This window comes from Pelophylax lessonae, assembly GCF_965119305.1.
Source record: "Pelophylax lessonae genome assembly, chromosome: 3".
Taxonomy (NCBI): Eukaryota; Metazoa; Chordata; class Amphibia; order Anura; family Ranidae; genus Pelophylax; species Pelophylax lessonae.
In genome coordinates, this window is record NC_138770.1 from 660,070,396 (window position 1) to 660,095,823 (window position 25,428).

Below are 25,428 nucleotides of genomic sequence, written 5' to 3' on the forward strand. Positions count from 1 at the left end.
GAGGGTAAGTTAACCTTCTTATATTATATTATATTCCCGAGCGTGGCTCGAGGTTAAATTTCAGAGCCAAAAGCGGTAACCCCGAGCCACACTCAGGGTACCGCCAGAAGCATTGCTGGATCCTGTAAAAGAGGTTACTTACCTTGTCACCGGGATCCAGCGATGTATGCGAGCGGTATGCGGCGGCGGATCTTCCTCCCGATCCTCTCCGTGCCCCGGCTTCCGTCTCCTGCGACGTGACGTTCGCAGGGGGGTGGAACCGGCGGCAAATTCAAATGTAAAACACACCAAACACACTGATACCATTCAAAATAAAATAAATTCACATTACATTGCCCCCCCAGTGCCCTTTCCTGCAGTTTTACTGTACTTTTTATGTATATATATATATATATATATATATATATATATGTGTATATATTTATATATATATATATATATATATATATATAAATATATATATATATTATATATTATATATATACTGTATATACGTATATATATATATTGTATATACGTATATATATATATATATATATATATATATATACATATATATACATATATATATATATATATATATATATATATATATATATATATATATATATACATATATATATTATATATTATATATATATTGTATATACGTATATATATATATATATATATATATATATATACTGTATATACGTATATATATATATATATATATATATATATATATATATATATACGTATATATATATATATATATATATACATACATACATACTTTAACTTATTTATAGTTTTTTATTATATTATGATTTTGTGTTTCAAACTTTATCATACCCGAGATGTTATAAAGAAGAACGCACAGTAAAAAAAAAAAATGTGTAAATAGTTGGTTTGGGCTGCTCATTCTTAAGAATTACATGCAAAATAATGGTACCGCTTTCAGCACCTAAAATCCGAAAGAATCATACCGCCAGGGAGGTTAAAAAAAAAACTGGAATTGAGGGGAAACATTCCAACGAGGACACCTGTTCTGGTGATAACCAGGGATCCCCTCACATTAAATCATGTTTTCAAGTAAGCTGTTATCAGGAAAATACCACCATGGGAAAGTTGCCATGTACCAATATGCCATTCCTTAAATGTGTGTTGTGTGATAAGATACCCTATAAAAAGGGGGATCTGAGATCCATCAGATCAAAGGTTTATATGGATGTGCTCTCACGTAGCTAAGTAATAAACCTTTTAATTTGGGACTCTCTCAGTCTGAAGGTTGATTTCTTTCAGGTATGTGAAGGTTTGAGGAACTTGAGTTAAATTCTCTATTCACTATGTAATGTGAGGTCAGGTCTGTGATTGCAAGGGGGGGCTGTGATTTTGAGGGGCCTGTAATGTGAGGAAAAGGGGGGGGGGGTTATGATTGCAAGAAAGGCTGTAATGTGAAAGGGGGTTGTGGTGTGAAAGGGGGGACTGAGGTGTGATGTAAAAAGGGGGGGGGGGCTGTGATGTGAAAGGGGGTTGTGGTGTGAAAGGGGGGACTGAGGTGTGATGTAAAAAGGGGGGGGCTGTGATGTGAAAGGGGGTTGTGGTGTGAAAGGGGGGACTGAGGTGTGATGTAAAAAGGGGGGGGGGCTGTGATGTGAAAGGGGGTTGTGGTGTGAAAGGGGGGACTGAGGTGTGATGTAAAAAGGGGGGGGCTGTGATGTGAAAGGGGGTTGTGGTGTGAAAGGGGGGACTGAGGTGTGATGTAAAAAGGGGGGGGCTGTGATGTGAAAGGGGGTTGTGGTGTGAAAGGGGGGACTGAGGTGTGATGTAAAAAGGGGGGGCTGTGATGTGAAAGGGGGTTGTGGGGTGAAAGGGGGGACTGAGGTGTGATGTAAAAAGGGGGGGGGCTGTGATGTGAAGGACCTGAGTCATAGAACAAAAATGAGATTTAGACCTATGCAGAAAGCAAAAGTTACTGGCTGGACCTCTGTGAATTTTAATTGAGTACCCCTGTTTTAAAGATTTATTTGTAAGATAAGATTTGTAGTTACACAGGTCCATTCACACTAGCGCGACTTGTCAGGCGACTTGGTCACCCGCCATTGATTAGCACAGGACCCGTTCTAATAGGAGCGACACAATTCGCTCCGACTTAGAAAAAGGGTCCTGTACTACTTTGGGGCGACCTGGAGGCGACTTGCATTAACTTCAATTATATGAAGTCCTCGCCGAGGGCGCCGCACCAGGTCGTGTCGCCGCAGTCTGAACGGGGTCTAATAGGGCTCCTTCACATGGCCTTGGCATAATCTGAATTATTTTTTCAGGCAAAGAGCCATGTGTAAAGTGCAGGGACACCCCCCCCCCCCCCCCATTCCCCATAGCAATTTATCAGAATCTATTTTCACGTTTCAGTAAAGTGAACTGTGATTGGTAGCCAGAGGTGTCTGCACCTTACAAACCATCGTTGATCCCTATTTTAGGTACATTTTATCACACATTTTATGTCGTAGTCTCAGAGATTCAGAAGTCTTTTGTTTCCAATGAATGTAGGAGAATGTTTTACTGGGAATGAAAATTAAATCTTTGTAAAAAATAATTGATAATTGTACAAGACAGCATGGTTGCTTCGCGTGCTGTGCACCGTTTTTCTTTACACATCTGATGCTGTAGATAATTAAAATGTTGATGACAAATGGACCCAATTACTGTCATATAATTGTATTCTATCTTCCAGAGGTTCAGAAGTCACTGGGGCTGGATGAGTCACCAGAGAGAGAGAAGGAGAGAGGGAGAGGAAAAGGGAAGAGAAAAGGAGGGGAGCATTTAGAGAGAAGGACGGGGAGAGCGATGGGGAGAACGAAAAAGCAGAGAGAAATCCAGAGAGGAAGGCAGGAAGGGAAATCAAGGTCATAAGAGAGCAGAAGTAGGTGCACCCCTGTGACCTACGAGCAAGGCCAGCCCTACCATGGGTCCATTGGACCCAGGCAGAACTTTGAGAGGGGCAGAAAACTGATGCCCAAGATTTTTTCTCCAGCAGTTTTGTGTGTGACAACTGCTCCCCCCTTCTGGGGCCGTTCCACTGCCCTGTAAAAAGGCCGCCCTGCTGCCCTCAACACACATACTCATAGGGTGCTCACACACAGTCTAACACCGGCTGTTAAACATCCGAGCACACATGAAGAGCTCAGGTGTGTGTACTGCCGGGGCGGGGTACCCATGGGAGACAGAGAGCTAAGATCCCTTTCCCACCGGCTCCACCAGCAGCCGATGTTCGGGCGCAGCTTGCATTTCTGTTGGGTGGAACTGGAGGAGAAGATGTAGCTGGCCTCATGCCCGGCCCGCCTTCTTCTGCTCATGCCCTTTGATGGGCGGGTTTTTTTTTGGGCGAGGGGGGGCAGTATTTCATTCTTGGACCCAGGCAGCACAATGTCTTGGGCCAGCCCTGCCTACGAGAGATGTATGTGGCCATACTTCTCTTTTAAAGGATAAGTCCACTCTAAAACTAAAACCCCTGCATCTATAGACCTCCACAATCTAACACTAACCTATCTAGAAGAAACAAGTGGAATAATTTTCTTGGACCCAGACAGCACAGTGTCTTGGGCCAGCCCTGCCTACGAGAGATGTATGTGGCCAGAAAAACTGTGGCCATACTTCTCTTTTAAAGGATAAGCCCACCCTAAAACTAAAACCTCTGCATCTATAGACCTCCACAATCTAACACTAACCTATCTAGAAGAAACAAGTGGAATAATATTCATGTAAATAGAAAATAATAATAAAAATGACAGCTGAACACTAAAGGTCAAAACCTAAAACCTCTTAAGTGAATACTAAAACATAACAGTGCAGCACATTTATAAAACAATTTAAATAAAGTGCAGATAAAACATTTCATCTATGGGGAAATGTCCCATATATAAAGTCCCTAAATTACATGAAAAAACAGGTGACGGGATAACCAATCCAACCTTTTGTGGAGAAAGGAGTGATTCCGTATATCATGCAGCTGTTTATGGTGAAACTCAGCCCATCCACCAAAGACAAACACACCTCACACATTCAACCCTGAAAGGGTCACATAGCCAAATCACAGGGTCTCTATGGTACTCTCCAAAGTGGAAGTCCCAAATGGAATAAAGGAATCTCCGTATTGTCCCCATGGGGGGAGGAGCAATGCATGACGTCACCTTCGGCCATCACATTGCTTTGATTGTTACACGCTGTTTTTTTGCAATGGATCAGTGCCTTGTTTGTAAGTACTTCTCTTTTGCTTTGAATACATTTTATTAAGCATACAGAGAGCACTAGATTGTGTCTTTTGCTTTTTACTCATACGGAGCCACACGGAGATTCCTTTATTCCATTTAGGACTTCCACTTTGGAGCGTACCATAGAGACCCTGTGATTTGGGTATGTGACCCTTTCAGGGTCGAATGTGTGAGGTGAGAGGCAGTGTTTGTCTTGGGTGGATGGGCTGAGTTTCACCATACACAGCTGCATGATATACTGAATCACTCTTTTCTACACAAGAGGCTGCATTGGTTATCCTGTCACCTGTTTATTCATGTCATTTAGGGACTTTATACATAGGACATTTCACCATAAGCAGGGGCTGACTGGCAACTTTAGGCCCAGGAGGCAGGTGCAAACTAGAGGCCCAGGGTGTAGGGACTCAGCCCTCCTCCCACTCTCCCTCTTCCCGGCCTCCTCCTGACCCCCATTCCAAGCTGAAGCTCCACTCCAGGCACGCTCTACTCACTGGGTGAACATGGGGCTGGCCAGAGGAGGAGAGACTCCAGTGGGGCATGGAACCGGCCTCTGCTCAGACACAGTTTTCCCCATCCATGCTGGGGGGGAGGCCTGCGCTCTGTCCTTGTCTTCAGCCCACACTCAGAAGGTCAGCGGTGGGGAATTTTTACTTCTCTTAACCAGGATATATTTAGGCATGTCTGTGGCAGAAGCGATACAGCCTTTTTACGGGGCATCAGTGCGGCCCAGGGGGCAATTGGCCCCCTGGCCCAGTCCTCCCCTGACCATGAGTGAAATGTTTTATCTGCACTTTATTTATATTGTTATATATGCTCTGCACTGTTATGTTTTAGTACTAACCTATCTAGCCCTGTAAAGAAGAAATCAGTATACTTACCTTTTTTGAAGCCGATCTGACCCGATCTCCAGCGGCGGAAGTTCTGCAGAGGACACGGCCGACATCGGCTGTGAAATGAATGGGGAGTGACGTCACCCATAGAGTTACTATGGGGCTTCCATTGTCGGATGTGTACTCTGCACCCGCTTGCACAGCGAAGCCACGGCTGACAGCTCAGCGTGGGATCGGGTCGGATCGGCTTCAAAAAGGTAAGTATTCTGATTTCTTATTTACAGTGTTAGATAGGTTAGTTTTAGATCAGGCATGTCCAACCTGCGGCCCGAAGGCCACATGTGGCCCAGAACCTCAGGCAATGCGGCCCACTGCCCCCTGACAATTTTTTTTTGCTGGGGAGGAAGGAAGTCAGGTCGGGGGCACGGCCACAGCAGCTGCCAACTAACGGTAAGCTGCCTCAGAGGGGAGGGGAGCATGTGCAGTGTTTCTGACTCCTACCACCATGACCGCTTCAAATTACTGAAGTGGTCATGGTGGTTAGAGTGTTCCTTTATTATCGCTCAGAAGAAGTAAACCTCTGTATACTGATTCCATTTCATTTGATCATCCTCTAGTTGTGTTAAATTAGTGCGGGGGGCGTGGCGGCGCGGGAAGGGCGCAGCCGCATTTTATTACTTACATACCTTAACTATAGTATATATTTTATATACGACCCGAGAAAATTTCTCTACACTCAATGTGGCCCAGAGAAGCCAAAAGGTTGGACACCCATGTGTTCGATTGTGGAGGTCTATAGATGCAGGGGTTTTAGTGTTAGGGTGGATTTTACACTTTAATTTACATAAACCTCTCTAGTCCTATGAAAGCTCAGACTCTAGAAAAAAAAAAGTATTTTCTTACATTCATTGATGAATACTCAAGGTTTGTGGTATTTGTGGTGCCTCAAGTCAAGGTGGGATTTTAAGGGCAGGAGTAAAGTTTACTCCTGCCCTTAAAATCCCACCTTGACTTGAGGCACCACAAATACCACAAACATTTTTTTGGGATGGTGGCAGACACAACTATCGAACCTCCAGTAGATCCAAAACCCTATTCTCGAATACTCAAGGTTATACTTTGCTCTACCTGTTAACACAATGATTGCAGATAATCTCAAATAATGCTTGCCAATGGAGGTAAACAGTTTGGCAAAATGCCTAAAATACACTGCAAAGATAATGGCATAGGTAGACAAGTGATAAAACACAAGCTATTCTGAAAAAGGATGAAATGACATGCCATACTACTGTACCATACAATCCAGAACAAAATGGTGTTGCAGAGAGAATGAACCACACTTTATGCGAAAGTGTCAAAAACAAGCTTTCTGGTGTGGAGATGCCAACATTTTTGGAGAGACAGTTGTGACCACCTACTGCTATCTCCAAAACTGCTTCTATGGAAAGGCAACAGAGAAGATTCCATATGAGCTACGAAATGGAAAGAAGCCGGACCTGAAACTTATTACAATATTTGAAAGCAAAGCATATATATACGTTCATAAATAAAAACCTACACAATGAAAACCTTGTGCTAAGGAAGGTAGACTTTATTGTCAAAAGTATTGGGACGCCTGCCTTTCCACACACATGAACTTTAATGGCATCCCAGTCTAAAGCCTTGTACACACGCATCGATTATTGGCCGGGAATTTTCGGCCAACGTCCGATCGGCCGATTTTCGGCTTGTTAGTATGATGCTTCCGACAACCGACTCCGACTTTTCGGCCGAAAAAAATCTGGTGTGCAGACTATAAAATTTTTGTTGGCCGCCAACACAACGGCCGATTTTCCGTCAGTCAGTACAGATTTCGGCAGACAAAAATCTAATGAGCAAGACTGGACATGCTCAGAGAAGAAAAAACACACGGAAAGTAAACCACACATGACATCACTTCTGAAGTAGATTTTTGTTGGCCGAGAAAATTCGTGTGCAGTCTAGGCACATTCCAACCAACAAAACACCACTCTGGACAAAAGGCGGACGATCGGTCGGCCGATAATCGTTGCGTGTGTACGAGGCATGAGTCCATAGGGTTCAATACTGGGTTGGCCCACCCTTTGCAGCTATAACAGCTTCAACTCTTCTGGGAAGGCTGTCCACAAGGTTTAGGAGTGTGTCTATGGGAATGTTTGACCATTCTTCCAGAAGCGCATTCGTGAGGTCAGGCACTGATATGGACGAGAAGGCCTGGCTCGCAGTCTCTGCTTTAATTCATCTCAAAGGTGTTCTATGGGGTTGAGGTCAGGACTCTGTGCAGGCCAGCCATGTTCCTCCACCCCAAACTTGCTCATCTATGTCTTTATAGACCTTGCTTTTTGCACTGGTACAAATTATTTGGTGGAGGGGGGATTATGGTGTGGGGTTGTACTTCAGGGGTTGGGCTTGACACCTCAGTTCTAGTTAAGGGAACTCTTATGGCATCAGCATACCCACGTACAGGTGTCAGCATACCAAAACATTTTGGACAATGTCATGCTCCCAACTTTGTGGGAACAATTTGGGGATGACCCCTCCCTGTTCCAACATGACTGCGCACCAGTGCACAAAGCAAGGTTCATAAAGACATGGATGAGTGAGTTTGGGATGGAGGAACTTGACTGGCCTGTGCAGAGTCCTTTGGGATGAATTAGAGTGGAGACTGAGCATCCAACGTCAGTGCCTGACCTCGCAAATGACCCCTGACCTCACAAATGCACTTCCTGAAGAATGGTGAAACATTCCCATAGACACACTCCTAAACCTTGTGGACAGCCTTCCCAGAAGAGTTGAAGCTGTTATAGCTGCAAAGGGTGGGCCAACTCAATATTCAACCCTACGGACTAAGACTGGGATGCCATTAAAGTTCATGTGTGTGTAAAGGCAGGCGTCCCAATACTTTTGGTAATATAGTGTAACTTTGGCGGCTACAGTGTTTCAAAAGTGTTACAGAACTCTACATCCAGACACAAATAAGGTAACAATCAGCAGAAGTATAATTATTAAGAAACCCTTTGTGTCATAAACCCCATAAAGTGACATATTCAGCATCATCTGAACAACAACCTGACCAAGAACCCCCACCAGTATTGCAGGAAAAGGAGCAGAAAATCCCTAAAATTGAAATCAGTGATTAATTCTCTGTATAAGAAAGACGTTGAACTGCCTGCAACTTCAGCTAGAAAATCTGTAAAATGCAATAAAGGTGTCTCAGCAGGATGCTTGTTATCTACAGAATATCACAAAAGTGAGTACACCCCTCACATTTTTTTTAAATATTTTATTCTATCTTTTCATGTGACAACACTGAAGAAATGACACTTTGCTACAATGTAAAGTAGTGAGTGTACAGCTTGTATAACAGTGTAAGTTTGCTGTCCCCTCAAAATAACTCAACACACAGCCATTAATGTCTAAACCGCTGGCAACAAAAGTGAGTACACCCCTAAGTTAAAATCTCCATATTGGGCTCAAAGTGTCAATATTTTGTGTGGCCACCATTATTTTCCAGCACTGCCTTAACTCTCTTGGGCATGGAGTTCACCAGAGCTTCACAGGTTGCCACTGGAGTCCTCTTCCACTCCTCCATGATGACATCACAGAGCTGGTGGATGTTAGAGACCTTGCGCACCTCCACCTTCCATTTGAGGATGCCCCACAGATGATCAATAGGATTTAGGTCTGGAGACATGCTTGGCCAGTCCATCACCTTTACCCTCAGCTTCTTTAGCAAGGCAGTGGTCGTCAGTGTTTTGTGAGATACTGTATATTGTTTGTACAGAAGAAATGCAAAAGCTACCTGCTCATGAGAAGCAAATGTGGTCTAAAGCTACAGATGAAGAGAGGACATCTCTCAACCAACCTCAAGCTTGCGAACTCACAGAATAACCTCAAGACAAACATGCAATTGAATACATAGTTACATAGTAGGTGAGGTTGAATAAAGACAATAGTCCATCCAGTTCAACCTGTGTAGGTGTGTGTGGCTGTAATCATCTCACATAGCCCTGAATGTTCTGATCCTTGAGATGTACGTCTAAGAGTCTTTTGAAAGCCACCATACTTCCCGCAGAAACCACCTCTTGTGGTAGAGAATTCCACAATCTTGTAGCCCTAACAGTAAAGAACCCCCCACGTTGCCTGAGGTTAAAACGCTTTTCCTCTAATCGCATTGTATGCCCTCGAGTCCTCATGCAATCCTTTCGACTGAATAGCTTTTTTTCTATGCTGAGATCACCATTGAGATATTTATAAATTGCTATCATGTCCCCTCTCAATACAAATGGGTATTTAAAGCCAAATAGGACTGTGAAAGTAAAGTCTGTAGATACAGAGCAAAATGGAAAAGGATACTCACAAAAGTATGGTGAAGATGGTCAGGCAGTAAACAGGACCAGTTTTTTTTTTCTCTTTTACTTTTATTTGGGAGTCCACTGCCAACCTAAATTTGTAACTATACCAGTTTAGGTTTACAACCACTTTAAGCTGAACTAAACTTTATCTGAGCACCCCAAATGAAAAGGCCAATAAATCATTTTTAATATTTAAAGCAAACACCCCCATCCATTCATGTCTTCATGCTTTATGCATTTCTAGCCACTGGCATCTTGAGTAAGGGCAGATGAATCATGTGGCATTTACTTCCTGAAATCCATCTGCCGCTAGCTCAGGCATGCATGTAGGAGGAAGTGCTTAGCTGAGAAAACCCCTCCTCCTCTCCTCCAGATAAAAGGAAAGAAATGACCATTGTAGTGCCCCTACCCATGGCTGGCTAAATGTATATGTTTGCTCTGCTGTATTCAGCTAAGCATCAATTTATTTTCTAGGTCTGGTCTGGTCTCCCTAAGGCTGGTGTTTGATTAGTCTCGCCTACCTGTGGAAGAAGCTTCCAGAAATGGAGTGGGAGGATTAGCCATTGGCAGGGGCGTAACTACAAGGGTTGCAATTGCAACCGGGCCCCATGCTTCAGGGGGCCTGTGCGGTTCCCCTATACACCTGGATAGGAGGGGGGGGGGCAGCATGTAGAGAAATTACTGTCCTCCTTTTTCCTCCTGTAGCTGCAGGAGGAAAATGGAGGAGATTGGTTCCTCTGTATGCTGCCACCGCCACTCCTTCTATCCAGTCCACTTGTGTTCTACTGTCTCTGGGCCCCTGTGTGCTCCCATTGTCCCCCCCTACTGTGCCCCCCCCCCCCGTGCTCCCTTCCCTCTCCTGCAAGCTGCTGCAGGGGATGTTTCACAATAGAGAACCAGGAAGGGGTCGGTAAATATGTAATTTACCAGCTCCTTCCTTTTCTGAATGGACAGAGTCATAGTCAGTGACATTGTAAAAAATAAAATAAAATGATAAAAAATAATACATTAAACTACCAAAAATTAAAAACTACTGACGCCAGTGTCTGAACTTCCAGGATCGCAAAGGTCACACTTGCGACCGGGCCCTGGCATTCCACCACCGTGGGGAGGCCCAAAGATGGCAGGAAGAGGGCCCACTGCAGAACTTGTGAAAGAGTCCCGCTGCGGGACTGTTATAAAGGGCTCCGCAATGAGAGTAAAGGGCCCCAGGATCAGTGAGAAGAACCCCAGGCTTGAAGGGAAGTGCCCCAGCCAGGGGTCTGGGGGGTCCTTCATGGTTTCTTGCACCGGGCCCTGAAGGTTCTAGTTATGCCTCTGGCCATTGGGTTATGAATATTTATTTGACCTCAGCCAGTCCATCGCAGGCAGACCCAGAAGATGTAGCTGGGCAGAAGATAAATGTTTCGTAGGATCTGTTCAGAGCTCTGTCTCTCCTTGGGCCTCTACCCCTGGGAAGCAGCCTCTGTTACTGAAGAGCTGTTGTTATCAGATCTCAGCAAGTGCTTGACTTGCCTTGGAGGAACTTGTACTTAAAGAGAACTTGCTGGAGGATACTGTCTCTAAAATCTCGGCTGGAAGAAGGGACCCTTTCACTGAAGAGTTTTGCAGAGAAGCTGGCTGGGGAGCTGTGTCTGGAGTAGGACCCTTCCTAGAGCTGCAGAGGTTGCTACATAGACTGTGACATGCTCTTACAGAGTCTCAGATAAACCGGCTGCCTCCTCCACCTCCAGCAATTCCTAAGGCTGCTATTGAGGAACCTTTCTTGAGAATTTGTATTCCTGTACCTGTCATGGGATATCCTGCACACTCATTCCTCTACCTGTCTGTGCTCGAGTACTACAATAAATCGGCACTCCTAGACCGAGCCTGAGGTTTGTCAGTGTGCTCTGGAGCTGGGAGCCTCTGGACAGGTAAGGAAGACTTGGGTTATTTCCAGCTGTTTTTTTAGCGCTACACCATGAAGGCTCCTGGCATGTATGACATCATTTTGGCCTGGGACAGAAACCAGGAAGCAACTGAAAAAAATGTAAAAAAAAAAATTCAAACAAGTAAATATAATATACGTTCTTATCTATTTATTAATAAAAGCAGCATAAGGATGAAAAATTGTTAAATATTTAACCACTTAAGGTCCGGAGAATTTGGCTGCTCAAAGACCAGGCCCTATTTTACGATTCGGCACTGCGTGACTTTAACGGACAATTGCGCGGTCGTACGACGCTGTTAAATTGACCTCCTTTTTTCCCCACAAACAGAGCTTTCTTTTGGTGGTATTTGATCACCTGTGCGATTTTTTTTCGTGCTATAAACAAAAAAAGAGCGACAATTTTGAAAAAATAATATTTTTCACATTTTTTTATATGAAATTCTCAAAAAAAAAAGGAAAAATCAAAATTTTTTAACATTTTAGGCCAATTTGTTTTCTGCTACATATTTTTGGTAAAAAAAAAAAATGCAATAAGCGTATTTTGATTGGTTTGCGCAAAAGTTATTGCGTTTACTAAGTTAGATTTATGTCATTTTTATAGTTTTTTTTTTTTAACTAGTAATGGCGGCAATTTGCGATTTTTTTTTTGCAGGACTGGGACATTGCGGCGGACAGATCGGACCCCTGACTGACATTTTTGACAGTTTTGGGGGTATCAGTGACATTACTACTGTAATCAGTGCTATAAATATGCACTGTTATTGTAAAAATTATACTGGCAGGGAAGGGGGTTAACTTTATTGGTGATCAAGGGGTTAAGTGTGTCCCTAGGGGCGTGATTCTAACTGTCAGGGGGCGTGGCTAATGAAGTAACCACAGAGACATACGATCCTATATAGCAGGATCGCATAGCCTCTGTGCCTACTTCAGTGAGATTGACAGACGGCTGTGTTTACATCAGCCGTCTGTCTTTCTCCTTCTCCTGCGGGAGATTGCGAGTGACTGGCAACCATTGGAGCCGCCGGTCACACGCGCTGGCTCCCCAGGGAACGAGCTGGGGCGGGAGCGCGCCGGTGGCAGCGAGCGCTCGCCCCCTACAGGCTCTTGGGCGAGCGACGTAATTCTATGTCGCTTTGCCTGTAAGCGGCAGAGTGCCGCAGTAAATAGTTGTGAGGCGGTCGGCAAGTGCTTAAATTAGAAGGCTGGCAGGCTGCCATCTTCTTGTTGTAAGAGAAAATAAGGTTAGAAGAGAAACTATATCATAACTTCTGCTATGAACTTTGAGAATGAATTACTCCACAGTATCTGCAGCTTCAGAGGTCAGTGAGGGATCATTGTTAAGATTTTTTTTACTGATCATTGTTAATATTTTAATGTTTAAATGTCAATAGTCTGGCAAAGGTTTGCTCTAAGACACCTGATAACCACAGGTTTGCATGACACCAAACTTGCTAAACTCAATGGAATAATGTATGCATGCAAGTAATAGAGGACAATGGAAGTGCTGCAATGGATATTTTTATTGAGCTAAATTTAGGTTGTGCAGACCAGTGATGCTCATAACTGCACACCGGCCTTCATACGTACCATTCCTTCTGTGCTGCTAATTCAATTCTATTTTACTTTTAGAAAAACACTGGATTGGTTGTATAGGCAGGGACAAAATGTATTTTTTAAAGCATGAAAACGACAAGCTGATCTGCATGTACTCAAAGTACTTATCTGTATATCCTTCCAAATGTTTTGTATTAAAAAAGTGATGACTTTTTAACCTGTCACCAGGGCTTCTGTTAGAAATCATGGGGCCCCATACAGCCTTACTTACAGGGCCCCCTTCCCCCGGCCGAAAGTGACATAGGACATAGATTTATCAGTCCCTTTTTCTGTAGCCTCAGCTGCACAGATGAATGAATAGTACGTGCTCTGAGAGTTCCTACTCATTCATAAACTGAAGCATAGTAAATACAGTGGTGCTTCAGTGATGATGAGTAGGTCATGACACAGTGGCTCTGAGGAAGAAGTTGAGCCTCGAAACGCGTCAGCGTCATCTTAACAGGATTATGGACTAATGCATGGACTATTCCTAACATTGGAGGGATTGAGCTTGATATGACTATTTTCTACCTTTGTTTGTGAGTAGCCATTTTACATGTTGTACTAATAAAGCCTATTATTGAGGATAATGCGCTAGGTCGGTGCGCCCTTTTTTGTTTCTTTTTACCTGTAGTACTGTTGGGCTACCCCAGTCCTTTTTGGGCAGCAAGACTCTAGCCATCCGAGACGCCACATGTGAGTCCCGTGGGAAGTGTGGTCGGGGAGCTTGGATTCTAAGAGCAGGAGAGAGGTGGTATCGCCATATTGTTTTGGTGCTTCAGTGATGAATGGACATAGTAGTGGTTGATACTTATCACTCACTGTGTTCATTCGGGAAAGGAAGAGGCCAGTAAATTACATATTTACCAGCCCCATCCCCCCGCTCGCCATCTTGAAACATCCCTCTGTGGGCCCACAGCAGGAGGGAAGACTGGACAGCAGATGGAAGGGGTGCATGTGCTAAAACTAATCCCCCTGTAGTGCAGCCAGAGAGGGAAAGAAGAGGAGAAGCTGGCGGCAGGTGGAGGCAGAAGAGGATTGGTGTCTGCAATAAGACAGTACAGCCGGACCTCCTGCTCAGCAAGTGCCTGGGGTCCCCTTTTGAACTGATGGGGTCTGGGCCCAGGACAGGAGGGCTGGTTCTACTGCCTTATCAGCGGCCCTGCCTGTCACAATAGAAACTCTCACTAGGCATTTTACAGTATATGCTCTTCCATCTGCTGGCCGGCATATTTGACAATACAAATTATCCGATTTAAACACCCAATTATAAATCAACTGCTCTTGACAGGAACATAATTGTATTTGTACTAACCTCGAAGTTCCCTGAAGAAGAAGAAAAGGAATTGGACTTCTATTAGCAGAAGACCCTCACCATGTACGAATGAACAGCCTGTGGCAACAAGTACACAATAAATCCAATTGAACCCTTACCTTAATTTTGGATTGATTTTTAGACAGAGCGAAACATTATCAAGGGACATATCTGAGTAAAATGTAATTTGCCTTTTCAGTACGATATGGTACATATTAACAGGCTGTGTAGAAATGTGAAATATTTGTTTGTAATGGAAATCTAAAATGCAATAGAAGATCTGTTATAACCTAAATAGAATCTATTGTTAAATTCCAGCAATAAACCATGACTAGTTCAGCAGGTAATCACACCACGGGGCCCTGGAGCCAGTCATTGGCCACTTATTGGTTTACAGCTGTGAAAATGGGAATTCTTTAAAATTGATCCACCGATGTAGCAATGGTATGGTGGTTGGTACTGTGTAGCGCTTAACCCATAAATATACAAAATAGTTATAAAAGTGAATACGGTATGTGACAAATAATATCCAACGCATCAAATAGGATTCTAATAATAATAATAGTCCATGGATTCTAAGATGATAGTCCCAACAGATAAGTGCACAAATGGAATAATTAGTTCCAACAACTGAATATATCTCATATAGTTGAAAGAAATATGAGTAGCAATCCAAACTTGTAGGCGCTGTTCCGCAGAGTCACACAGGTAAAAATGGGAAAAGAGAGGCTGCTTACCAGATGTAGTTGGTCATCCAAATTAATGGATAAATCTAAATACGCTTAAAAGAGTATTGGCAGGATCCACCCAGTTCACCTCTCACTGATATCGGGCAGCAAGCATTCAGTAGAAAAAACTCTGAGATCATAGATAAAACAAAATATATGGAAAAAACATAGCGTGATATTGTACGGAGAAAATGGGGGAAACAGAATAAAAGTGGGAGGTTGCACTCACACATGAGACCCCATATATCCCATGTATCTCTTATGAATCATAGGTGGAAAGAAGCACTGCAGATCCCAGCAATACGCACACCTATGAGAAATCACCAACACTGAACGTCCAAATTTACCACTTACCAGATGTATCTGGTCACCCAATCAAGGATAGACCACAGCAGGCTTTGTATACACTCATAGAAGTTCACAGGGATGATGGTTTGTGTCAGGTATGCTGAGACATACAATGGGGCTCGTTTTCCAAAAGAAAAAAGAAATGGGAACGGACATAGCGTAAAACCATTAAAACTAAAAGCATTTATTAAGGCAATTGCACTCACATAATAAGCATCTGAATAGACATGGATCCCAAACGACTGCGTACAGAGACAAACAGCAGCGTCCTCATAGATCGTAGTAAGCCGGCTCTGGGGGCGCGGTAACATCACGTCTGACTCCACCCAACGCGTTTTGTCATAGGCTTGACGTCGTCAGGGGCGTGGCGTGGTATGGTATGGTGGTTGCCTAGCTTCGTTAATTCTGACATTGGTTTTAGAAAGTCTGATAATATTAGTAACAGTTTTTGTCTGCAGTAAATGGGTTTGAGATTAGGTCTGCTTGCCACAGAGAAAGGGGATTTTGAAAGTGACAAGAGGATTCCAGTTTTTCACTAAAGTTCTAAGATCAACTTTTTTCAGCTTCAGCAAACTTAAGACAATTTATTCCTGATTGGTTACTGGTATGAAGTGGCAAAGCAAACACATCTTTACATTTTGCAGGTTGTCTTACAATGTGAATCTACTTCCCTGAATTGTAGGTGTCCTTTTTATAGTGTTAGCATATTACCCAATTGCAGTGCATAAACCAATGGCCATATGTTGTAGAGGAGATTTCAGATGGAACTGATCAGTACGTTAATAGGTTATAGCAGAAAATCAGAAAAAACACAACGAGAAATGGAAAACACCATGACTATAATAGTGCAGGTAGCAAGAAATAAATCCAGGGCAAGAATCAGAGGCGTAACTAGAACCTTCAGGACCCCGGTGAAGGCCCCCCCCCCCCCCAGACTCCTGGCTGGGGCCCTTCTCTTCAAGCCTGGGGCTCTTTCCACTGATCCTGGGGCCCTTTACTCTCATTGTGGGGCCCTTTATTACGGTCCCACAGCAGGACCCTTTCACAAGTTCTGCAGTGGGCCCCCTTCCTACCATCTTGGGGCCTCCCCACGGTGGTGGAATGCCAGGGCCCGGTCGCAAGTGTGACCTTTGCGATCCTGGAAGTTCACCCACTGGTGTCAGTAGTTTTTATTTTTTGGTATTTTAATTGTATTATTTTTTATCATTTTATTTTATTTTTTTACAATGTCACTAACTATGACTCTGTCCATTCAGAAAAGGAAGGAGCTGGTAAATTACATATTTACCGACCCCATCCTGGTTCTCTGTTGTGACACATCCCCTGCAGCAGCCGGCAGGAGAGGAGGAGGGAGCACAGTGGGGGGGGGGGGGGGTGGACCAGGGGAGCACACAGGGGACCAAAGACAGCAGAACACAAGTGAACTGGATAGGAGGAGTGGCGGGGGCAGCATACAGAGGAACGAATCTCCTCCATTTTCCTCCTGCAGCTACAGGAGGAAAAAGGAGGAAAGTGATTTCTCTACATGCTGCTCCCGCCGGCCCTCCTATCCAGGTGTACAGGGGAGTCACACAGGCCCCCTGGAGCATGGGGCCCTGTTGCAATTGCAACCCCTGTAGTTACGCCCCTGGCAAGAATGCTAACCATACTGCTTTGATAGTGTCAGCATATTACCCAATTACAGTGCAAAAATCCATGCCCATAGGTTCTAGAGGAAATTTCAGGTGGAACAGATCAATATGCATTAAATCCAGGGCAGAAGTGCTAATCACAAGCCACCATACTGCTCTGATAGCAGTATGAGGGATTGCTAGGGTGCATAATCAAAGGAATTATTGAATGATTCCCATTTGGAAAACTGTAAGGTTCCTAGAGCTAACAAAGCTCAAAATTAATAGAGACTTGTACTTCTCTTACCAGGTCTTCTTTATTTTCCACCCGCCATAGTAGCTTGACATGGTGAGATCATGGTACATCCTATTTATATACATGGAAGTTGGGGATGGAAATAATCTCATACATAACTATACTGCAGGAGAATAAGGATAGATGTGTTACCAGTCCATGCCAGTTTACAGTGACGGCTTAGGACATATATTTCCCATTAGACTCCATTATGGTGGAACTGAAAGAATTTTAAGACCATTAAGGCTTGACTGTTTAAGAAACATGGTTATTATTAGTTTTATTAGTTGGTGCCACTTTTTTTTTTTTTTACTATAAGATATTGCAGATTTTCCCCAGGGCTAAAGCATGCTTGCTTTTTTTTCTATTATTTTGTATCTGTTGTTGCTATTATACAACAATTTTGAAATATGAGTTTGCTCTGAGTTCATTTATTGTATCAGATTCTTTCTGGCAGTGGACTGAACTCTTCAGATAAGATTTGAGTGTATGTACCGTGTACCAGGTGAGTACTGTTTTTAACCTCCCTGGCGGTATTCCCGAGTGTGGCTCAGGGAGGAATTTCAGTGCCATTAGCGGTAACCCCGAGCCACACTCGGGGTACCGCCAGGGAGAAGTCGCTGGATCCTGGAAGAGGTTATTTACCTTGTCTCTGGGATCCCGCGATGTATTCCGGCAGTGTACGGCGGCCGGATCTTCCGCCTGATGCTCTGTGCCCCGGCTTCCGTTCCCTGCGAGCGTCGCATCGCAGGGGGTTGGAACCGGCCTCAAATTCCAATTTAGACTGCTCCAAAACGAAAGGTGCCTAGGAATCCCCACTCATGGGATTGTATGGAGGGATAAACCAAAAAGACACCATAGCATAATACCGTTTGGGCAATTTATTGGAAGATAAAAATAATTACACTTACAATATAACAGATAGTAAGAAGCATTCAGTAAATTAAGCACTCATGATACTCCTAACATGTTTCCTTAAAAATAACATCCTCAAAGGAATTATATATATATGTATATATATATATATATATATATATATATACAGTGGGTACGGAAAGTATTCAGACCCCCTTAAATTTTTCACTCTTTGTTATATTGCAGCCATTTGCTAAAATCATTTAGGTTCATTCTTCTTCCTCATGAATGTACACATAGCACCCCATACTGACAGAAAAACACAGAATTGTTGACATTGTTGCAGATTTATTAAAAAAGAAATACTGAAATATCACATGGTCCTAAGTATTCAGACCCTTTGCTCAGTATTTAGTAGAAGCCCCCTTTTGATCTAATACAGCCAGGAGTCTTTTTGGGAAAGATGCAACAAGTCTTTCACACCTGGATTTGGGGATCCTCTGCCATTCCTCCTTGCAGATCCTCTCCAGTTCTGTCAGGTTGGATGGTAAACGTTGGTGGACAGCCATTTTTAGGTCTCTCCAGAGATGCTCAATTGGGTTTAAGTCAGGGCTCTGGCTGGGCCATTCAAGAACAGTCACGGAGTTGTTGTGAAGCCACTCCTTCGTTATTTTAGCTGTGTGCTTAGGGTCATTGTCTTGTTGGAAGGTAAACCTCCGGCCCAGTCTGAGGTCCAGAGCACTCTGGAGAAGGTTTTTGTCCAGGATATCCCTGTACTTGGCCGCATTCATCTTTCCCTCGATTGCAACCAGTCGTCCTGTCCCTGCAGCTGAAAAACACCCCCACAGCATAATGCTGCCACCACCATGCTTCACTGTTGGGACTGTATTGGACAGGTGATGAGCAGTGCCTAGTTTTCTCCACACATACCGCTTAGAATTAAGGCCAAAAAGTTCTATTTTGGTCTCATCAGACCAGAGAATCTTATTTCTCACCATCTTGGAGTCCTTCAGGTGTTTTTTAGCAAACTCCATGCGGGCTTTCATGTGTCTTACACTGAGGAGAGGCTTCCGTCGGGCCACTCTGCCATACAGCCCCGACTGGTGGAGGGCTGCAGTGATGGTTGACTTTCTACAACTTTCTCCCATCTCCTGACTGCATCTCTGGAGCTCAGCCACAGTGATCTTTGGGTTCTTCTTTACCTCTCTCACCAAGGCTCTTCTCCCCCGATAGCTCAGTTTGTCCGGACGGCCAGCTCTAGGAAGGGTTCTGGTCGTCCCAAACGTCTTCCATTTGAGGATTATGGAGGCCACTGTGCTCTTAGGAACCTTAAGTGCAGCAGAAATCTTTTTGTAACCTTGGCCAGATCTGTGCCTTGCCACAATTCTGTCTCTGAGCTCTTCAGGCAGTTCCTTTGACCCCATGATTCTCATTTGCTCTGACATGCATTGTGATCTGGAAGGTCTTATATAGACAGGTGTGTGGCTTTCCTAATAAAGTCCAATCAGTATAATCAAACACAGCTGGACTCAAATGAAGGTGTAGAACCATCTCAAGGATGATCAGAAGAAATGCAAAGCACCTGAGTTAAATATATGAGTGTCACAGCAAAGGGTCTGAATACTTAGGACCATGTGATATTTCAGTTTTTCTTTTTTAATAAATCTGCAACAATGTCAACAATTCTGTGTTTTTCTGTCAGTATGGGGTGCTATGTGTACATTCATGAGGAAGAAGAATGAACTTAAATGATTTTAGCAAATGGCTGCAATATAACAAAGAGTGAAAAATGTAAGGGGGTCTGAATACTTTCCGTACCCACTGTATATATATATATATAATATATATATATATACTTTAACTTATTTATAGTTATTTATTATATTATAATTTATGATTTTGTGTTTCAAACTTTATCATACACGAGATGTTATAAAGAAGAACGCACAGTAAAAAAAAATATCATATGTAAATAATTGGTTTGGACTGCTCATTCTTAAGAATTGCATGCAAAATAATGGTACCGCTTTCAGCACCTAAAATCTGAAATAATCATACCGCCAGGGAGGTTAATTAGCTAGTTCACCTGTAACCTAATGATGACACATTAGAGCTGTATATAGGTTATTGTGGTGACTAGTTCCAATAGATAATGACTAAGCGATAACATTAGGGCGAAACGCGTCTACCTCTGTCCCCTGCTCCATCTGTCAACCACCTGTCATATGAAGCTTCAATAAAAGGATTTTTGGAATTGCAGCCGCCCGGAGTAATTTCCTCATGCTTGCTATAGGTTATAGCTACTTGAAATAGATGTTAGCCACTGCTGTCTGTTGCCTGGGGGCTTAAATTACACTACTGCTGCTAAGCTATTGAATTATTTCTATGAGCTTCACATATATTACTCTTTCAAATTGAACAATAGTGATGTAGTGGTACGGGGTTAATAGAACTGACAAGTCTTTGCTTTACTTAAATGTTAATTCACATCCACATGGCAGATGTTCATATCTGGAAATCAGCATTGAAAATGGCATTTTAATTAAAGCATAAAATTGGGACAGATATTATTTAAATCTGAAACGTTTTAGAGTCTGAGAAATGAAAAATGAACGTAAGTGATATACATAAACTGTATTCTCCATTTTTACACCAGGGACTTAGTGTAGCATCTGCGTTATCTTCCCACGTGAAATGTATATCCAGCTAAAAAAGCCAGTTAGGATCAAAGTAAAGAGACTTTAGTTACCTGGAGCACAGTGCGAAACTGTCCTCCTGTTTTGTCCACTGGGTCAACACAGTGTGTAAGGGCTCTCCTGTTTTGTCCATAGTCCACCAGGTCAACACAGTGTGTACATGGACTTCTGTTCTTTCCATAGATCCCCAGGGGCACTAAGTATGTAAAGCCCCTCCTGTTCTTTCCATAGATCACCAGGGGCAAACAGTGTGTAGCTGCCCTTCTGTTCTGTCCATAGTTCACCAGGACAACACAGTATGTAAGGGCCTCCTCTTTTGTTTGTAGTCCACCAGGTCAACACAGTGTGTACATGGACTTCTGTTCTTTCCATAGATCACCAGGGGCACTAAGTATGTAAAGGCCCTCCTGTTATTTCCATAGATCACCAGGGGCAAACAGTGCGTTAGGGTCCTCCTGTTCTTTCCATAGATCACCAGGGGCACACAGTGTGTAAGGGTCCTCCTGTTCTGTTTGTAGTCCACCAGGTCGACACAGTGTGTAGATGTCCTGTTCTGTTTGTAGTCCCCATGATGCCGTATACAAATGTAATCAGATTGAAGAAAACATAAGGACTCACGGTGTAGGTTGTTCACGATCAGTATGTCTTCCTGGGAAGCTTCCGTGTTCCACGGCTCGATCTCCAAAAACCGGAAGTGAGGTATGATGCAATAGACTCCGCCCTACGCGTTTCGTCAGAGGACGTCTGCTGGAGCCCTTCCGCTTTGTCCATAGTTCGCCAGATCAACATAGTGTGTAAATTCCCTCCTGTCCTGTTTGTAGTCCACCAGGTCAACACAGTGTGTAGATGTCCTGTTCTGTTTGTAGTCCACCAGATCAACACAGTGTGTAGATGCCCTCCTGCTCTGTTGGTAGTCAACCAGGTCCACACAGTGTGTAGATGCCCTCCTGTTCTGTTTGTAGTCCACCAGGCCCACACAGTGTGTAAAGGTTCTCCTATTCTGTCTATAGTCCATCAGGTCCACACAGTGTGTAGCTGTCCTCCTGTTCTTTCCACTGATCATCAGGGGTACCATGTATGTAGACACTTTTCGGTTCTGTTCATAGTCCTTCAGCCCAACACAGTGTGTAGATGCCCTCCATTTCTTTCCTTTGATCACCAGGGATACTCAGTGTGCAGTTACCCTGCTGTTCTGTTCAAAGTTCACCAGCCCAACACATCATGGGTACCTAGTGTGCCTGGGGGAGGGGGGTGGCGGTGGCAAAACCAGGCATGCTATATGGCTCTGCGTCATTGTTTGCTAGGAGACACAGATGGCTGGTCCGTACAGCATCATTGGCTGCTATGGTGCATAAATGACCCAGTCAGCAGCATCCTGCATGGTGCATACATGTTCAGGCCCCCAGCGTTCAGGCAGCCAACTCCGTAACACTGCTTTGTGTATTTACAGTACTGAGCTGCAGTGAGAACAGTGTGTCCGGTGTGGACACTCTGCCCTAATTATCACCCAACACTGAGTACTGCCTGAGGCGTTCACCTCATTTTGCCTCATTAGCGGCACACCCCTAGAGCTGGGGCTCTCTTAGAGAGATTGAAGCCTCGTACACACGCAACAATTATCGGCCGACCGATCGGCCGTCTTTTGTCCAGTGTTGTTTGGAATGTGCTCTAGACTGCACACGAATTTTCTCGGCCAACAAAAATCAACTTCAGAAGTGATGTCATGTGCTGGTTTACTTTCCGTGTGTTTTTTCTTCTCTGAGCATGCCCAGTCTTGCTCATCAGATTTTTGTCTGCCGAAATCTGTACTGACGGACGGAAAATCGGCCGTTCTGTTGACGGCCAACAAAAATTTTATAGCCTGCACACCAGATTTTTTTCGGCCGAAAAGTCGGAGTCGGTTGTCGAAAGCATCATACTAACAAGCCGAAAATCGGCCAATCGGACGTTGGCCGAAAATTCACGGCCAACTATCCATGCGTGTGTACGAGGCATTATACTCTCTGGTAACAACTCATTCTTTTTGGATTTCTCCTCGGTTTCTGTTTCAGTGACAGTGAACACAGGATTAGGGGAGTGAATCCCCCCAGCAGGGGCACAGTCAGTAATATAAATGTGAGTGATTACTTAGTAAAGAAAATGATTACTTCAAATATAAATAGTAAAATTAATCCAAGTCCTCAAAAGAGGATGTGGGACAAAAAAGTTCAATAACTATATTATTCTGTGGATATAATACATAAAAGGTGCATATACCTTATTTCCACAATTTCAGTGCCCCAATTTTTGTGCAAAACATATATAAATAATAATAGAAGTATTAAAGTACGGTATATACAATAATAATATAAGATTGTAAAAAGTGATTAAAGTTCGTGCAGTGATATGATAAAATAATATTCTCCGTTCGGGTGCTCCACCTTGGGCTCTTGTGGCTAATGGTAATCAATGCTGCTTACCAGATTCAACCAGGTCACACAGACCTCAAACGCCTTTGATCCTATTCAGATAGGATGGATCAATCCTCCATCAAACTCCTCCACATCTCATCTCTTTAGTATTCACAATGGAAATGGGGAACAATACAGGAAAACTAAAATGTGTACTAATACTGCGCTATGGATGTATGTTGTTTACCCTCAATCCAAAATGCTGCTGTTCAAAAGTAATTAAAAAATGACGAAAAAGGACACACAGCGCAAATCGGAATATATAAAGTGACTGGTGCCAAAATTCTTGTGTGGGTGGGTGAAAACTGTGCAATATTGCAAATAAATAAATGAATAGTAAATTAATAGATTAAATAATTCATCCTAATCTGAATCATACAGTGCTGTAAAATCAAGTGCAAATACATATGCGTGATAGAAGGCAAATCAATATACCATAGAATGTGCATAAATATGAATAAATAAATAAATAAAGTTCCAATAAATAAAGTTATTTATTTATTTATTCATATTGTTCATCTAAATGGTGGGTGATGGATGGGCAAGAAGTGGGAGGTGCTTATTTCCGCCACATCCTGGCTTTAATGGTTGCACTTATCCTAAATGACCTAACTGACAGATCAAAGATCTGCCTCCTCCTTTCTCAGAGTGTTCACACTTGCTAAAGAGTAGAGACCTTATCTTACAGCTTGTGTTATCTGTCTTATAATAGTAATAATCAGTGTAACGAGGCCTTATGGAGTAGGACTTCAAACAACAGTTGCGAGGCTGCAGCTAACAATATAGATTGTTCACCAGTGTATTGCTCATCTTATGCTCTAATTTAACTAACTAGATAGTAGCATATAAATTACAATATGTCCGTTTACTCATTCTTGCATTGCCTAAAGTCAAAAAGATATTACAAAGAAAACGTGCTTATTTATTGGAGTGGGCAGAACACTTGCCTAATGATTAGCTATTCTGCCTTGCAGAAGAGGTTACTTGGGTTCACAGTTTAAATAAGAGATTGACCGATTATTGGCAAAGCCGATATATTGAGGGCCGATATACACTTTCCCCGATATATTGGAATCGGCCACCAAGGTGACCGATGTTGCCGATATTTCGGGAAAGTGCTTGTACCGGAGTGATGCCTGCAGCTAGAGGAATCACCCCGGTACCGGCGTCCATAGCCAACGGTCGGCTGTCTTGTAATGACAACCGATGGGGCTGAGAAGCCGCTCGGCTGTCATTACAAGGAACGGGAGGGGATGTGCCCCCCTACCGCCGCCTTCCGCGGCTCGCCCGGTTCTCCTGTCCCACTGGGAGACCCGGGCAACCAGCCTGCACGGCCGCCGAAGACCCGGTCAAAGCCGCATGCAAAAACCCGGACGTGATGTCATGAGTGACATCACTTCCGATTACTGTCTGGCGCCAGATTAAAAAAAATTACAGCATTCAAAACAGCCAAACTTGGCGTTTTGAATGCTTTTAGGTGCAGATGAGGGGTTTGGGGTCTTTTAGACCCCCAGATCCCTAGACAAGAGTACCTGTAAAGTAAAAAAAAAAAAATTTTTTAAATGTACAAAAATATCGGCCAGTATCAGCCCATACCGATATGCATTGACCAAAATATCGGTATCGTTATCGGCAACGAAAAACCGATATTGATCACTAGTTTGAATCCCTACCAGGACAATACCTGCATGGAGTTTCCATGTTCTCTCCTTGCTTGCTTTTGTTTACTTCCAAGCCCAAAGGCATAATAACCCATCACATTTTTTACTTTTTTTTTTCTTAAAGAGGAAGTAAATCCTCTGAAAAAAATGAGAAAAAAAAAAACCCTGTAAAGACAAAAGCATAATGAGCTAGTATGCATCGCATACTAGCTCATTATGAAAAACTTACCTTTAAACGAAGCCCCCGCAGTGCCGCCCGCTCAGCGTCAGGAAGGCCGGCATGTTCGGCCGTCCTGCTTCCTGGTTCGCGTCCTCTGGCCATCTGATTGGCCGGAGGCGCAATTACATCACTCCCGCGCATGCACAGGGCTCTGAAGGAACGGCATGGGTGGAATGCGCCTATGATGTCATTGGCTGCATGCACTGTAAATATCTCTTAAACGGTACATGTTTAGGAGATATTTATAGCACCTATAGGTAAGCCTTAATAT

General features: G+C 43.4%; 1 protein-coding gene across 1 annotated transcript in view; it reads left to right on the plus strand.

Moving 5' to 3' along the window:
• Positions 1-25,428, plus strand: part of CHGB (chromogranin B) — a 129,927-nt gene that overhangs the window by 68,024 nt on the left and 36,475 nt on the right. The gene's annotated exons all lie outside the window — the stretch shown is intronic.